The sequence below is a fragment of the Rhododendron vialii genome, chromosome 3a, assembly GCF_030253575.1.
Source record: "Rhododendron vialii isolate Sample 1 chromosome 3a, ASM3025357v1".
NCBI lineage: Eukaryota > Viridiplantae > Streptophyta > Magnoliopsida > Ericales > Ericaceae > Rhododendron > Rhododendron vialii.
In genome coordinates, this window is record NC_080559.1 from 5,790,190 (window position 1) to 5,808,078 (window position 17,889).

Sequence of the window (17,889 nt, forward strand, 5' to 3'; positions counted from 1 at the left end):
CCGCAATTTTTAGTATTACCGGCGGTTTTCTAATGCCGCTTTTGTTTTTCCGACAATTGTTTTCCCGGCTGTTTATTTCCGGCGGTTTTTGAACTATTAACGGTAGTTTTCTCATGCTGCTAATGCTAAAATTTGGCGTAGTACAGGGTCCTCTTTCTCAACTTATTGCCATTTCTTGATGCGAGGCGATTGAGCTAAATTAAAAAATGCACGTAGAACCTAGGAAGGATTCCTGAGTGTTACCATTTGAAGAGAGCAACTCCTACAAACTGAAAAAGAATTCTACATTGACTTTGAACTTCCATTAGGATTCTTCATTATAGAAGCACATTGAGAACGAGCTTGAACTTAAGTCATGCTAGAATTGAACTATGTGTCTAAATAAGAAAGAAAGAGCAAAGATGGTTTCCGTCTGAGGGATGGCCAATGCTTGAATGTCCATTGGATTTACATAGAGATGTTGATCGGATTTCTTTTGGGGTGCAACTTCAGCCAAATGTCTCAACGGTTACCTAAGGCTTATCAAAACAATGAGCATTGCAGTTGCGTGCTTTGGAAGGTTTTATGTTCTATAGTTAAACGTTGAATCTGACACTAAGGTGTCCAGGGAAAAACTTGGTGTATTGTGAACAGATCATTTCCCTGAACCTAGCCAAATGTTTGGAATGCATGGCGTCTCATCCAACCAAACAGATGTCTTTCACCATTGGCGACTATTGGAAACTTGTAAATCAGTTACTAAAGATTTACGTTGTAGAATACTCGAAGAACTCCTCAAACTCTTGTCTATTCATTTCACCACTCTTTCCCTCAAAAGTGTTGTATCATCATGTTTCCATGTCATCTTGTCAAGACTGCTAAACAGAACAGCCTAACAAAAGTCATGTATCCTTAAATTGGATTTCCAAGATTCCATCTGCATCAGTAGTGGATACAATAAAATCTTGAAGAAAACACCTTGGGCATATCTTGGATATGCTATATTCCTATAATTTGTGAGTTTTTCTTCTTCAAAGGAGCTTTTATATTAACGTTCATAGCGTATTCCACAGCCCCCTTTCTCAAGTGCACCCCTTCCGCAGCCCACCTAAGATTCACAGTGAGGTCAGTGGAAGATATGTTTTGAATGGCAGAAATTAAGCTCCGTCCGTGTAAGTACAAGTACATTTAGGCTCCATTTGGATGTGTGTGGATTTCAAAGGAAAAGGCATTACTCTAGTTTGAACACAGATACAAGAGTTTAGCTATAGGTGGCTGGAGAAGCTAGAGTGGCGCGTGGCTGAGGTAGAAAAGATGTGTTTTATTACAATCATCGCACTTCTACTAAATTAAATAACTCACTCAAATCCATCGCAAGATCATGATAAAGCTTTCAAACGCAGTGTTTCAAGATAAATGCAGACTATAGAACATAGATTTAAACAAAGTCATTGAACAGTAATGTCAAATCCCTTCACGGAAATACATATCTATCCAAATGTAGCCTTATAATCATAGTTGTCACACTGTGAATCAAAATGGTCCTTTTCCAAATCGTGAAATTGCTCTTATTCGGTCATGAATTCACGAATAAGATGAACTATATATCTCTACACTCACATCAAAAGGCTTTTTTCAACCCTGGAATCACCACACTTTTTTCTCACTAGATGACTTCAAGTAAATCCTTTTGCAGGCGAAACATGGCGATAAAGTGAATCGATTTTAGATGTCTAGAACCGCGTTGTTCGTTGCATATCGGGAATCGTATGATTTTCGTGCTCCAGTGATTTGCCACGTAGATTCAATCCGACAACTTGGTAAATCAATTCGAATCGGATGCTCTGAATCATCAATCGTACTGTTCTAATAACAGAGCTAATATTTAACGTGCCTTTCTTTTTAAGTTTATCCTTTACTATCACACAAAACACAGACACTCCAGGATCTTATTTCAGCTGTACTAGCATTTGTTTGCAACTACGGAAAAGAAAGCTACCAATCCAACAATCACCATTGATTTAGAACTTCCTCACCTGATAGACTCTATCAAACAGCTTAAGTATTTTCTTACCCACCAAATGAGGTGTTGGTCTAGTGGTGGAAACTCGTAATCTAATTTGACAAGGTCGTTGGAGTCCCATAGCTCCTTATTGGGTTAAACATACTTCTAACGCTACTTTAGCTTCGGCCCCAACATAGCTGCGATAGGGTTCTATTTATTGGGGTGCGATGTGACGGGGCAATACCCTTCGTGGAAGTGACGAGTACCATACATGCACTACTATTTACCAAACCAAATTGACAGAACCAGCTTAGAGGGGAAGCCAAAGAAGCAATCGCTTTGGGGCTCCAATTTTTTGGCCCGGGGAGGGCCCCGAAAAATATAGCTTATACTAAACTATTAAAAATATTAAATAGTAAAGAGTTTCGATATCCTTCAAATAACTTCTACTCCTTGGCAATGTGGCAGTTGAAGCTCTTTCATTGCTTAAGGATCTCGGTTCAAATCTCGGCCCCATTTCTCAACCTTTTTCAGCAAAGGACCCCTTCTCGCAATCAATATGGACTGAGTTGAAGAGTGCACAGGAAGCGCAAGTTTTTCCCTTTTTATTTTTGAAGTGTCAACTAACTCAACTATATCTTGTCACTAAATTTTGTTGAATTCCGAAGTAGAAGACGTTGAATTTTTCTAAAATTTCTTTCATTAGACTTCTTCTCTGAAATTTGAATTCTCGATTGAATTTTTTTTGTGTGCAAATTTTCGCTCAAAGATGTGTATAGAGCCTCATATTAGAATTTCGCTAGCATCCAATATCTTCGAGCAAGCATTTCAAACCGAGGCTTATGTCTCAATTATTTAGTGTACCACAAAAAGATATTTTCTGACTTGAAAACTTTTTCAAGTCAAATTCACCTCCACACAAATCTGTGGGCACACCGAAAAGGGACAGACTGTCACTTGGCACACAAATACAAACACTTGGTACTTGGTAGCTACTGTGGAGCAGAACAGTATATTGCAATTGTTACTTTCCAAAATGCAAAAATAAACAGACGTCAGTCAATTTTTTCTTGGTGACCAATCAAAATCCTAATTGGTAGAACGGAAAGTATATTGCAATTGTTACTTTCCAAAATGCAAAAATATACAGACGTCAGTCAATTTTTTCTGGGTGACCAATCAATATCCTAATTGGTAGAACGGAAAAAAAAAAAAAAAAAACTGTAAAAATGTGGATTTAGATGTGGGTTTCATTTCAAAAGAAACAGGGGGAAATGGGAAAGACAGACTTACAACGGAGAGCTAAGACGGGTTTTTGTGCAGAACTTTGCGGTGGTATCTCTCACTCTCGAGCAATGCTACAAATACACATTTATAACACAACTCCGGAAATAATTGTGTCTGAAACCGTTAGATGCACATTGATTCACATACATTTAACGGTTTCGAACACAGTTGTGTTTGTTGCCGCTAGCCTGCTGCTGCTTCTTTGTTGGTTGATGATGTGCATGGAGGGAGTGGAGAGAAGAAGAAGGCCAAGGGATACTCTCCCAAATGTTTATCCTCTGGGAGAGTATCTCTTAGGGATAAGCTTTTTAGATTCTTTTTCAATTCCTGTGTGGGGCCTCTGATACACTTGTTTTGGGTCTCATACCAAATGAATGCTCGAAAATGAATATGAGCATTATGTGACAGTTTTGTAGTACATAATGAGAGTGTCTTCAATATAGAGAGGGAAACTAAATTTGGGCATCATGTGACGGTGTCGTAGTACATCATGTGACGGTTTATTATTTAGGATTAGGAATACACATGATGGGCTGCATGTCCCAGTTGGCCAACTTTATCTGCCCTGTCTGCAGTTTACTCCTCTTTAGGAACTGCACAGTCAGCTTGGGACCTCTGCTAGGTATTTGGATCGTCTGTCCAGATAGTATTATTCTCTTAATATCTTGGTGGTTTTGACCACATGCTGCCAATATATTAATGAGAGAGGATCCATCCAGATAGTATTATTCTCTTAATATCTTGGTGGTTTTGACCACATGCTGCCAATATATTAATGAGAGAGGATCCAGAAGGATGAAAATGAAACTCTTCAAAATAATTTACGCAAAGTATGTTGACATAGACATTTTTCACACATGTTGTGCGCAGATAGCTGGGGGCCTTGAAAAAAGATTTTACATTTAATGAACGGTTCAGATATTTTGTGTGGGACCCAGAGTGATCTCTATGCACAATATGTGTGCAAAATGTTTGTGTGGATAGCAGCTCAGAATAATTTAGGCAAAATTTGTTTTGGAGTAACGGGAGAGAGTCTACCGCATCACTTGGACCCAATGTGTTACTCATATCCACTTAAAAGGTTAAGCCAGCTTACAAGTGATGAGTCACGCAATTGTATATTAAAGTCTAACCCTTTATCTATTTATCTAATGTGGGACTTAGTTCATCACATGTTCTAACAATATTAAAATCAATGTGCAACGCAAGCTTTTTCTTTTTCTTTTTTATTTTTTATAAGGTAGGTCTGTTCTTCTAAGAGAAAATTCTAAGGGGAAATAAATATTCTCATAAGACTTGAATCATGTACCTATTGGTGAACAAAACTAAGCTTTTTCACTGGGCTAACTAGGTCATTTGTTATATTAACGTTATATTGAATATATATTGCATTTCTATACGGGGCCCTAAGTTTGAGCCAAAGTTTGGAGCTTAAGTCGGCAGCCTCGTCTGGCTTAGCTCAAAGCCGACCCTGCCAATAGGCTAAGTTGGTAAGATGCCAACCGATCAAAAACACCAATAGAAGGAAATGCAAACACCAAAGGCACAGAACACCAACGTAAAATGTACAGAACAACACCACGTTATAAGTTGAATCAACAGGCATGTATACATAAGTGACGGTAGAGTACTAGAAACAGTAAAAAAATGGTGGCGAAGAAAAAAGGAGAGGGACTTACGTACAAGGAAGCTGAGAGTAATATTTAGGTGTATAGTTTCCCTTTACCTTTCTCTTTGTTGGTCAATCGTCTTGATCTTTACACGAGATGAAGAGAAGAGGTGGAAAAAAATGAAACAGAGAAAACAAAAAAAGAAGGCTGAAGCAGCCTGAGCCAGCAACTAGTGGTGTTTAATCGAGAGAGAGAGAGAGAGAGAGAGAGAGAGAAGGAAAAGAAGGGAATAAGAATCGTTTGAAAGGAATTTATAAGAATATATTGACCATTCAGAGTGTATTTTGCTTTCTTGTAAGAGAATATAAAGCATTGAAAAAGGAAGGGAATGCAACTGGTAGGCCTCCAAGCGTTTGGGCTCGACTCCTTTAATATTAGGTGATGAGCTCGAGGTTGTTAGTGTGTGTGAAATTTGATCTCCGTTAAATCTAGCTCGAGTTGAAGAAATGTAAACGAGCTGAATTCGAGCTCAAACTTGAGATCAATCTCCAAGAAAATTAAGAAAATAGTGTAAATTACTACACACACTGTAAAATGAAATTTCATGAAGACAATTTCATATTGAGCTGAGTTATGGCTAACTCGAGCTTAGCTTGATTACGAAATGGCCAAGCCTAAAAAATTCTGGTTCAATCTTGTTTATTAACTTGCTGGTCAAGCTCAAACAAGCCCTTACTGAGAAAATCTTGTTGCTACCAACAAACGGCTTGTTAAGGAAATAAATTCTCACATTACTGTGGAATGGAATACGTTAGATTGCTGGTACTTAATACCAAGAGGGACATAGAACTCCACTTATACCTAATTAATTTTGAGTCAAATATAAAGTTTTGTACGTACATGATATTAGAGCGGGGCTCATTTCTGTCTCACGTTTTAAATTTTCACAATCTACACCCTACAATAACAGACCAACAAAAAGATTACACGTTGATAAATCCAAAATGAGGCTACATGTGATGAACCTCAAACGCGACTGCACATGAGGCAGATGTGAGGAAATACAATTCCACATTACTTGAGATGGAACGGGTGATCACTTAATAATACAAAGGATCTCTCTGGTCATTATCGATTAATTTATAATAGTATGTTCTCAAAGTCTTTACATTTTATTTACTGGAGTATCTAACCTTGTAATAAAAGAACATTGAAAGGGTTTGGCCATTTTTGCCTAATTTTTCCAATCAAGTCTCCGGATTGGAGCGGCTCTAGGCTATCTGCTGGGGTTATTTTCGTAAAATCATGGTTTTGAATGCAGTCATTATCTAAGCCGTAGGATTCCCACTGTGTTCTGGATGGATGCAACGTCTTTGGCTCTGTTGGGTTCCCTCCTGAGTGGAGGTTTGGGAAAAGAAAAAGCACTTTATAGTGCTCTGCATGTGTCCCCTTTGTACTGACAAAGGAAGTAAAGAATGACAAACAAAGGAAGTAAAGACACTAAAAAGAAAAGTCAGTGGGTTTTGCTTAATCTGAACAAAGAAAAAGGCAAAGGGGTTTTGGTTCTGCTCTGGAAAACAGAAAACGTAGTAATTGTGCGCTGTGTTCTGGATGGATGCCCACGTCTGTGGCTCTGCCCTTTGTAAACTGGAAACGATCTAGGGTTGGTGCTCTCGAACGAACTGGGATTTGCCCTCTGTCTTCCTCTCTCCTGCTTCCGATTCAGCTGGTGTTGTTCGCGATCATGGTGTGGTTCTGAGAGCTTCGGGTAATCGGATTTGGGTGCGTGGAAAATTCACCGTTTGTGCTCTATCTTCGGTACCATCGATTTGCCTTGGCGAACAACACCAGCAACTCACTCACTCCATCAGCGTTTTTTTAAGGAAAATAATATTGGCACTCCAAAAATTGATGCAAACATTCCAAAACCAGGGAAATTTCAAAGCCACTTTCATTTATTTTTTGGAGTGCCTCCATCAATTTTTCTAGTGCCAATATTATTTTCCTTTGTTTAAAAAACAAAAAAAAAAGCCGCGTACAGTGGGTTTCACACCCACGCCGCCGCTGTGGGCCCCACCGGATGCCGCCTCGAGATTTCGGAACCACCACAGCGATCTACGGACACCATGCAACACTTACCCGAGCTTAGAATTGCGTTAGAGAGATAGTTTTCCGGAAACCCGAAACCTTAATCTCAATTTTAATGGAAATAGGACCAAAACTTAATGTTTGATGTAGATTGTGACCTGAATTTAATTTATTAACTAATGTTTAGTCCTGTTTTCATTAAATTTAGTCCTATTTGTATTGAAAAGTTTTTGGCAAGCCCTGCATTAAATTGGATGGTTTAATTATTGCGTCGATGAGAAGTTATGGTGGATTGTGGTATTGAAATTCATGTGTAGGTGAAGAATTGTGCGATTAATAAATTTATCGGAATAATCGTAGTTTATGTAGTAATTATTTAATTATTAAATACGTAAGGATTTGGATTTAAAATGTAAATGAGGAGATATTTTGTTTTAGCAAAAAAAAAAAATAGTTACTACTTATAAGCTAATCTCAAAATATATTATTGACCATATTAGTCTCATATCACCTCATTATAAAGATCTAATATTAAACATTTATCGTATTTTGTTTTTAAAAAAAATAAATTTAAGTAAATACTAAATTTAGTAATATGCACTTTCGAATAAAAATTAGTTTGTAAAATCTATGAATAATAATATCGTAGTTAAAGATAATATTTTAAATAGAAAAATAGTGAAAATGTTTTATAAATTCTAAATGTGAGAAATAAACTTAATTTTAAGTGTAGTAATTAACTGTTTGACTGAATATTTATTTTGTGATAATGAAGAAGTAGAATAAATGATTTCGAGAATACTATATAAGTTGATATTATCAGTTTGGTAAAAGAAAAAGGAAAAACATATTATCTTTTAAGATAATGATTTTATTCAAACCGCCGTATACTTATTTTGACTTATTCGTCAATTAATATTTAATAAATTAGAATATTGTTATGTCAGATATTGTATTTGTGAGTTTTGTATGCTGTTAATTGTTACGTGAATTATTGAAATTTGAATCGCTACGTGAACGTAGAAATTGAACAATAGGTACCCTGGGGGTATTCATGGCCGAATTGAAACTGAATAGACGTTAATAAGGCAATTGTCAGAAAAGTGATCAATGATTAGAGATTGTGCGCTGTATGCGATATTTTGGGAGAAATGTATTGTATGTGCATTCCCGTGAGTTGATGCGCGTTCTCAAGGAGTGTTGTTGTATGTGCACCCTCATGCGCTGTATGTGCATTCTAAGGAGTGTTGCTGTATGTGCATCTTCATGCGCTGTATGTGCATCCAAAGGAATTGTGCTGTATGTGCAATATCCTAAAGGGGAAGAATGAGTTGATACAAAAGATAGTACATGAGAATGAGTTGATGTAAGAGATGTTGATGAGATGTTACGAGATGATATCGGATATGAGATTGGGTTTCTGGTTATGATAATCATAATTAACTTCGGTAGGACCTTTACCTCTTGCTATGGTAATAAGTAAGTCTGCTAGGTAAATAACTTATATGCACTCATTTGGGACTCTGTTGCAAGACAACAAACCAAACCAAATCAAACCGAGCTTTAAGTCCCAATCACTTGGGGTTGGCTACATGAATCATTTTCCTCCATTGAGTTCTGTCAATGGTCACTTGTTCACACAAACCTACTATACTCATATCGTTGCGCACCACAGCATCTAATATCAATTTAGGTCTACCCCTTCTCGTAGCATTGCTACCCAAAACTATCCTATTTGCTCTCTTAACTATTGCATCTCCTGGTCTATAGTAGACTTGCCCAAACCATCTTAGCCTATTTTTCCTTAACTTCTCTTCTATGGGTGCTATACCTACCATCTCACGAACCGTTTCATTTCTAATTCTGTTTCTTCTAGTCTTACCACACTTCCACCTCAACATTCTCATTTCTGCTACACTTATCTTGTTCACCTGTTGTTTCTTAAGAGGCCAATATTCTGTCTCGTAAAGTATCGCTGGTCTGATGGCAGTTTCATAGAATTTTCCCTTCAATTTTATGGGTACCCTCTTGTCACACAGTACACCAATAGCGCTCCTCCACTTGAGCCACCACACTTGGATCCTATGAGTCACATCATCGACAATCTCTCCATCTCTACTAATGATTGAGCCTGAGTACCTAAAATAGTCACTCTTAGGTATCTCCTGATCTTGGATCATCACTCTTTCTTCGTACGTACTGCTGGTACCACTAAACTTGCACACCATATACTCAGTTTTACTCCTACTTATTCGAAAACCCTTCGACTTTAATGTTTCCCTCCAAATTTTTAGTTTCATATTAACACCTCTAGCGGTTTTATCTACGAGGACAATGTCATCTGCAAATATCATACACCATGGGATATCCTCCTTAATGCTGACCCCCATTGATGCAATCCTACAGTGATTGGGAATTCACTCGTTTTCCCTACTGGTGATGTTGCAGGACAACAAGAGGGAATTTAATCATGGGACAGTCATAGTTGGAAATTATTGGGAGAAAAAAATTCTCGATGGAAGAGAATTGTAGAAACTGTTAAATACAAAATAAATTCATAAAAGGCTACATGTGACTGCGTGTTAAGATTGTTGTATAATTTTGTGTTATTTCATTGAAATTGTAAATTGTGGTATTGAATTTTAGGATTTCTGCTTAATGAATTATCATTCAGGATACATTTGTATCTTGGGCAATCGTTTGCTTCGGCGATCAATTGGTTATAGCATGCTGGATTCTACAGTGAAGCAGTTGATACAGGTGCAACCCCTGGAACGGACGCTGGGCCAACATTACTTGGAATCCATGTCAAAACTAGAGTCGCTTTGGAGTTTTTTTTTTTTATAAATAAAATTGTACGTAGATTTTTGTATTATTGTGAGATTGTAATTTTGGTATAAGGACAAATAGGAGCCTAAAAGTTTGTAAATTCAGCGTATTTTAAGGGTAATGCGCCCGAAATTCCTTATAAAATCAGAGCATTACAGGATGGTATAGCAAATCTTTTGCTGTAAGTGATTTGCAATATCGTCTGCTTAGTATGCAGATATTTTGATCAGCACAAGCAACTGCTTGACTTGGCTTGTATTTAGTACCTAATTACAATAAAATCAATCGATGTGGTTATCTGTACAAATTTATACTCTGTATTATTTTAAAATACCGACAAATAGCTAGGGTTATCTTTGTGAAATATGTGCTTTTTATAATTAAAACCAACAGATGTGGTAATTTGTTTATGCATTGTATTATTTCAAAAAGACTAAAATCTAAGATTATCTTTGCAAAATATATTCTCTGTATAATAGCTATAAAACTAACAGATATGGTTATTTGTCTAAATCTATATTTTGTATATTACTTAAAGAGACAAATTTGGTTATCTTTGTGAATTTTGCACTTTGTATAATTACAATAAAATCAATAGATATGATTATTTGTTCAAACCAATATGTGTATTATTTTTTGACTCAATTTTCTGTTTCAAAAAAGTGGAGGTAAATTTTTTTTTAGGAAACCAAACATATCAGGAGGTAAAATTCATTTTGCTAAACAAATATTAAGCTAAATTTCACTGCATAATCATTCATAGTAGGTTAACATAATATGGACCCACACTTTTTTTTTGTTGGTCTTATTAACTAGACATAATTGCTTAAAAGACAAAAATAAGAAAAGAAAAGATGTACTATTTTTTACTTAGTTTTGCCTTTATTCAGAAAATTATGAGTTTCAATCAATTTTTTTTTCAATTTAATCTTTTTTTTTTGAATGGCTCGGATCGTCATATTTTTTGAAGTTTGAATCGAGCACCTATACATATCGAATCGAGCTGATTTTTCACAGGAGCCACTCATTTTTTTTTTAAATTATTAAGCTACTCAAATCATTTATGCGGGATTCAAAATTGGACCAGCTCGCGTGCAGTGACTATAGACTTATTTATAGACTTATTTGAATTCTTAAAGGTGTTTCAGAACCACGTGGTAGCAGTCTTGATACCATGCACAACAGTAGCTTTTTTTGTTTTGTTTTGAGGTTGGACACATGGTGGTAGCTTTTAGATAAAGTTGAACACATGGGAGTAGAAAGTAGTCAGAGAATTCACAGGGGCCCAATTAGGCGTAAGTCTGTTGACACAGATAAAGTGTGCACAGATCGTACACAGATCTCAATATGGGGCTTATTATGGATCCTATATAAAAAATTCAAGCCGTTCATTAGATTTAAAACATTTTTTCAAAGGCTCCCATTAAAAATCAGTTCGATCCAATACCTATAAGTACTCGATCTAATCATATAAGTTTTCATTCAGGTTCAAAGTTGAATGAAAAGTTATATGATTAGATCGAGTATTTCTAGGTATTGAATTGAATTGATTTTTTGCGGGGGCCTTTAAAAAAATCTTTCAAATTTAATGAACAGCTCGGATCATTTATGTGGAACCCATAGTAAGCCCCATATCGAGATCTGTGCACGATCTGTGCCGCTTTGTCTGTGTGTATAGCCCATACAATTACTAGTCGCTAGTGTCTCAGTAGGATCCGCTCGCGCGAGAGGGGGGCGCGCGTGAAAGAGAATAGATACGGGGCATTTTTGTCAAATCAAGGACCTTAGTTTCTAACGACTTTAAATCAATGGATCCGAAGCCGGGTAACATGTACAGTACCAAATAGCCCAATAGGCATATCTACTTTTGGACTTTACACCAATTTTCTGTTTGGGGATTCTGTTAAGAAAAATAAAGTATTTTCATGTATATCTATAATTTTTTAGAATTTTTTACACCCAATTAGAATGGGGAATGATTTTCGTGCTCCAAAAAAAGCCCAAGGCACTCCACCTTTTGTCTTCATTAAACAAACTTGTAACGACCCTGAATTTTGGTCAATAAAAATTTCGTTAAAAATTTGAATTTTATTTGAATTACTTATTTTCTCTTGAATGGCTATATGACTTCTTGTTTATTTTCGTCGTAATTAGATTTTGGTCGTTAGTTAACTCTCGACTAGAAACCCTAATTGCACTTTGGACCCTCAAGGATCGTTTCTTGACTTATATGCTCTACTTAGCAAGCCTAGTTAGCTTCTAACCGGCTCGATGGAGTAACCAAACTAGGAAGTCACCTAGTTACGTTTCCCTAACCGAAGATGGACCATTTTGCCCATCTTGAACCTTTTGAACCTTTTGAACCCTAGACTAGAAATGGTTTAATTGTTTTCTTTTATTGTTTTAGTTTTATTCTTTATCCATTGGACGATAAATGTTAGGGGAATTATTACCCATTGAATAAAAGAAACCCATTTCTTTATATTAAAAGGATTTTTGAAAGATTTAAACAAAGTACTATAATTGACATTTATAATTATTTTGAAAAGTACTTTTCGATTAAATTACTAATAAAAGTACCCAAGTAACTATGGACCATTGGATAATAACCATTAGGGTAATCTTTACCCATTGGACAAAAGCCTTTTCTTTATTTTATTTGGTAAGTACATATATATATCACGTGTGTATTTTCAAAAAGGACATGTAGTCTTTTCCAAAAACTTAATTTAGTATTTAAAGTACCCGTACCTTATTATCCTTTGGATAATAACCATTAGGGATTCTATTAACCATTGGGTAATAGGCTCATCTTTCAAACAAAGTACTTATTTCATTAAAATAATATTTTGTTAAGATTCCCGGGAGTACAAAAGTACATTATTATATTAATTAAAGTACTCGTACCTTTTAATTGTTTATTGAGAAAATCTTGACCCTTTAAAGACTAAATTGCCCTTTTGTACAAAAGTACCTATTGTTTATTTGTATTTTTGCATTGAAGTACATATATATATATATATATATATATATATATATATATATATATATATAGCTAGTACATGGGAGAGAGAGAGAGAGGAGAAAGGAGAGAGAGAGCCGTGAGAGAGAGGAGAGAGGAGAGGCCGAGAGAGAGAGAGAGAGAGAGGGAGAGGGAGAGAGAGAGAGGGAAAGAGAAAGGAAAGAAGAAGGAAGGAGAAGAAAGATAGGACTTGTACTTGGTGATTCTTCATCTTTTCAAAGATTGAAGATGTATATCTTCCATATCTTCCTCCATTGTCCTCCTTTGTACCAATTTCATTTGTTTAAACCAAGAATCTTGTACCCATGTCTCCTCCATTGCAACATATCTTCCAAGAATCCCATCCAAGGACTAACATAGCCATGCAAGCCTACCAATTTAGCTTCCAACCTTTCAATCAAACCTTGACATGTGAAATAAAGTGTGATTTAGAGAGAGAGAGAGAGAGGGGCCGGCCAAGAGGGAGAGAGGGAGAGCCTTTGCCTATAAATAGAAGCTCACTCCAAGCTTAAACTCACACCTCAAACCATTGCTCTCACTTCTCTCTAGAAATTCCAAAAGTTCTTGCTTTCCAAGTTCTAGTTTTCTTGTGTTCTTGAGAGGAACCACCAAACCACTTTCAAAACCACCTTTAGATCTTTTAAAGTAGCTTAGTTAAGTTAGGAAGTTGTTTCTAAGAAAAGAAAGTACAACTCTTTTCCTTTCGAAGCAAAACCGACGCCGTTACGCCGCCGAAATCCAAAACCGACGACCAAATCTTCTTAGCCGACTACTACCGCCAAGAAGCACGGTAGGATATCCTTATCTTTCATCCCAAGTAGTTATTTTTACCTATTTTTCCAAATATAGTCTTGTACCCAATTATAAGTTCATTAGGAAGAAACTTTAATCATGTCATTTAAAGTAGATAATGTTATCTTTTGTTGAAAGTATATGAAATGCATGATATTTGTTATTAGTGATTCAAGCATGTCAAGTAGTTTTAAAATGGATGATCTTGTTAGATTGAATAGTACAATGAATGATATCATATGTGAAAAAGTCTCACCGCGGAGTCTATGCATGATAACGTGACACGAGAATCAAGAAAGTAGAGACATGACACCTAGGGTGTGGATAATGATGAGATGTGTTTTGAAACCGCAATGTGGCCGGACTTGGTAGCCCATTGTGTGTATGGAAACCCGCGATGTGACCGGACGTGGTAGCCCATCGTGTGGATTGTGAAAACCGCAACGTGGCCGGACTTGGTAGCCCGTTGTGTGTATAAAAACTCGTAATGTGGCCGGACTTGGTAGCCCATTGTGAAGATTTCCAATGCGGCCGGACGTGGTAGCCTCATTGGTAATATGGCTTGGTTATCCGCGAAGAGGAGCCAATGCAAGTTTTGTGTGCCAATGGGAACCCGGGACGGCGGAACCATTGTGAGGATACTCGGGAGTCCGGAACGGCGGAACCGAGGTTGGGTGTGTAGCTTGGTTATCCGCGGTACGGAGCCAATGCAAATTGTGTGAGTTAAACAAATGGTTTTTGAAAAGATAAATTGGTATGTGAAAATGTTGACACGGTCTACGATGAGTTGCGTAGGAGAAACTCGGAGAATCTTGGACATCAACGATAGTTATATAGCAATTGCAGATGTGTTATTAATGTTATCTTTTGTAGCTGTGTATACACATATCATGTGGAAATCGATGTGACGTTATAACCTGTTGTTTGTTAGTTATGGGTTAGCGGGTATAGGATTTTTCTATTGAGCTTTCGTAGCACACGGTGTTGCCTTTTCGGTGACCCTGACATATTATATCGGTGGCGACGCTGGTATAATGTGTCAGACTTTGTAGATGAACAGGGTGAACTTTACACCTTGGAGGCATTTGGAGCTGAAGAGCTGGCTCAGATGGAGGAGCAGGCGGAGCTGTAGTTAGGAACCTTAGTTCCCTTCCGTTTGTAATAAAAGTACTCCTTTTAAGTTTCTGTTGTAATAAAGAGCTTGACTCAGTTTATTTTCAATAAAATTACTTATTTAACGCCCAGACCCCATTTGATTTTATGAATAAAATGTCTTTTTAACGTACCCAAAATTCGGGGCGTTACAAAACTTCTTGAATTACCCTCTCAATCTAAAATTTTTCCCAAAAAAAATCCTTTAGCGTTCTTTTGGCCTTAACTTAAACTTAACTTAAATATGAAAATTTTGTCTTTATTTGAATTTTTTTCGTATTTTTTAGTTTTGCACCAAGCTTTTTTGGGTTATTGATTCGTCTTGACAAGAGGAATCCGAAAAGTAAAATTAGGCACTTTTACCCAAGTATTTTGAGAAATAACCACTTTTTAGCGCAAAAATGTCATTTTTATGCTAAAAAGTGATTATTTCTCAAAATACTTGGGTAAAAGTGAAAAAAAAAAACTTTTCCGATTCCTCTCGTCGAGACGAATCAATAACCCACAAAAGTTTGATGCAAAACTGATAAATGCGAAAAAAATTCAAATAAGGACAATTTTCAAATTTAAGTTAAGTCCAAAAGAACGAATATGTAAAAAGGTGGAGCGTTTGAGATGTTTTGTAGAGCGCGAAAACCTATAAAGAACTCTTCCAGGAAAAAGAAAGAACTTTTTCACCGACAAATTTTAGATTGAGAGGGTAATTCAGAAAGTTTGCCTAATAAAGATAAAAGGTTGAGCGCCTGAGGATTTTTTTGAGCACAAAAACCAGCTTCCATTAGAAATTTCAATGTTTTGGCATCGGTACAATGATTAGACGATTTTTCGTTAATTTGCGGAGCAAAGAGTCAGAGGGATACATATTTCTGTCGTTCAGTCAGATCTCTGATGGATCCCAACGAAATAAATGAGGGAGAGAGAGAGCATGATGAACTGAAGAATACTTTGTCCTCGTTGTTGGATTAGACTCAGATTTTATATGCATAGAAACTTAGTAGTACATAAATTGACATGTATTTTTGCGTTCATCAATATTAAATCCTAATTACTTTGGACCGAATTATATTTTTTTTAGCCTGTGAGGGTATTTTCACAAGCCACAAAAGGACAATGTGGTCTTCTGCGATTAAGATTTGATGATGTCAGACAGATTTTGTCGAATTTTTTATCGATTACGTCACAACAAGAGAATAATTTGTTATGACACATGATTAATTTTATATTTTCTCAAATATGAGGGGCACCCATGGCTTGCCTCAGCGGAAGGGCAAGGGCTTTGCCTAGAAGTGGACAGGGTTCGATTCTTCTTCAGGACGGTGGTTACTACGGCTTATCCGGAGGGTCACAGCATACCAAGTTGTTCCTTTTAATTACAGTTACCCTTTCTCCTTTTGATGTTGTTCCTTTTAATAACAGTTACCCTTTCTCCTTTAGATGAGTGGTTTATCAGCTTTTTGGGATAGGAGGACAATTTCAGCTTTTATAAACACATGCATTGTTTCTAGAAAGCTTATACAAAGAGTCTATGCCCACCGCTTAACGTTGATTGCTCCCTTCACCGCTCTCAATTTTACTGTCCAAAAGTGTTTTGGAAGGTCCGAATTTTAAAATATTCTTTCTCCCAAGGGCTACCGCTCTCAATTTCACTGTCCAATCAATAGTTGTGGGGAGCGGATTCCCTCCAGTCCAAATTTAAATATTGTGGGGATCGGATTCTCTCCTGTCCGGATTTTAAAATATTCTTCCTCCCACAATCGTAGAGATATCTCACAAAAATCAACCATGAATGAAGGAGGAGGAAAATTCTTCACATACAACTAGAAAGAAATTCATCTTCTATTATTTTTCAAGCAAGAAAACCTAGAGAGTTGTCTCGCATCCCAATGTAATATGTACATAACAAATAATTGTATGTATTATTGGAGTAGATAGAAAGAAAGTACTTCCTTGACTACTCTCTCATAAATATTTTTTGTTCTTTTCTACACTTCACATTATTGATTATACCATAAGTCAAATATAAAAGGCCGTAAGCACTCATCTCTCTCCCCAAGTCCCCTAAGATTGAGTAGATTAGGATTAACGAATGGCAAATAAAAAATATAAAAAATTCTCTCACACAATTTTATGCTATTTCCCTACGAGTGTCGATTTCAGATAGAGGTGCCAAACACTCAAAACCGATGGAATTCTACTTGATCATAAGCCCCTTTTTTACAAGTAATTAACAACTTGAAATAATATAAGAGGGGACTACTCCTCTACAATAAGTTTTCCTTCCCTTCAGGAAAAAGTTTAGAAAATGTATGGTTGGGATTTAATCCTACCAAATAATACTGGAAAACTACTATTCCCAAAAGAAAAATTACATGTTTCCAAGTAAAATCGCATAAATTGACTAGCAAGAACCCAAATAATTTACGCACAGCACCATGCGATCTGGACCGTTGATTGCCAAGACAAACAGTCCGAATATGCACAACACCATCCCTCACTCTCAACATGCAGTCGAATTCGACAAAAATAAACCTGGCACGCGATTTCCTCACATCTGACACTACATCACATGGAGCAATGTTGAAAAAGCTTCTCCAATCCACTCATCAAATACTATATTTTAACTCGCATTTGATCATCAAAAGTTTATTCGAACAAAATTGATTTGTTAGAGTATCTCCAAACCCACTCATCAAATACTATATTTTAAGTTTTTTGAGGAGCAATGTTGAAAAAGCTTCTCCAACCCACACATCAAAAGAGAGCATTAAAAGTTTAAAACTGGTGATACTTTCTTTCTCTTCAGATATAGTGACTCCTCAAATGATCAATTCAAGAATGCAACAGCGAAAAGATTTTTTAAAAGGAATGAACTAATAAAGTTTGAGGAGTGGGTTGGAGTCATAATTTCAAAAACTATAAATATGAGTCATCAAAATGCTACACAGGTCACCAAAAGATATGTATGATAAAAAATTTAGATGAATGAGCTGGAGATGCTCTTACACTAAAAAAATGAAGCTTGCATTTTACTCTGCTTGTTCAACTTATAGTATATAAAATCAAGCAACTCATGATCAGTTGGTGATTAACTTGATTAAAGCTCATTTTAGATTGCTCCCCTGATT

General features: G+C 36.4%; 1 protein-coding gene across 9 annotated transcripts in view; it reads right to left on the bottom strand.

The window, feature by feature from the left end:
• Positions 1 to 17,889, bottom strand: part of LOC131321414 (protein DETOXIFICATION 21-like) — a 36,116-nt gene that overhangs the window by 5,676 nt on the left and 12,551 nt on the right. For 2 of the 9 annotated variants that reach the window (XM_058352423.1, XM_058352422.1), the window contains exon 1: positions 4,951 to 5,162. The exons of 2 other annotated variants lie outside the window; for them this stretch is intronic. The gene's annotated coding sequence lies outside the window, so the exon portion shown is untranslated. Of the gene's footprint in view, positions 1 to 243; positions 385 to 2,015; positions 2,602 to 3,277; positions 3,826 to 4,950; positions 5,176 to 17,889 lie in introns of those variants that run through there. 5 more of the 9 variants (XM_058352415.1, XM_058352414.1, XM_058352417.1 and 2 more) reach the window with 5 other exon arrangements.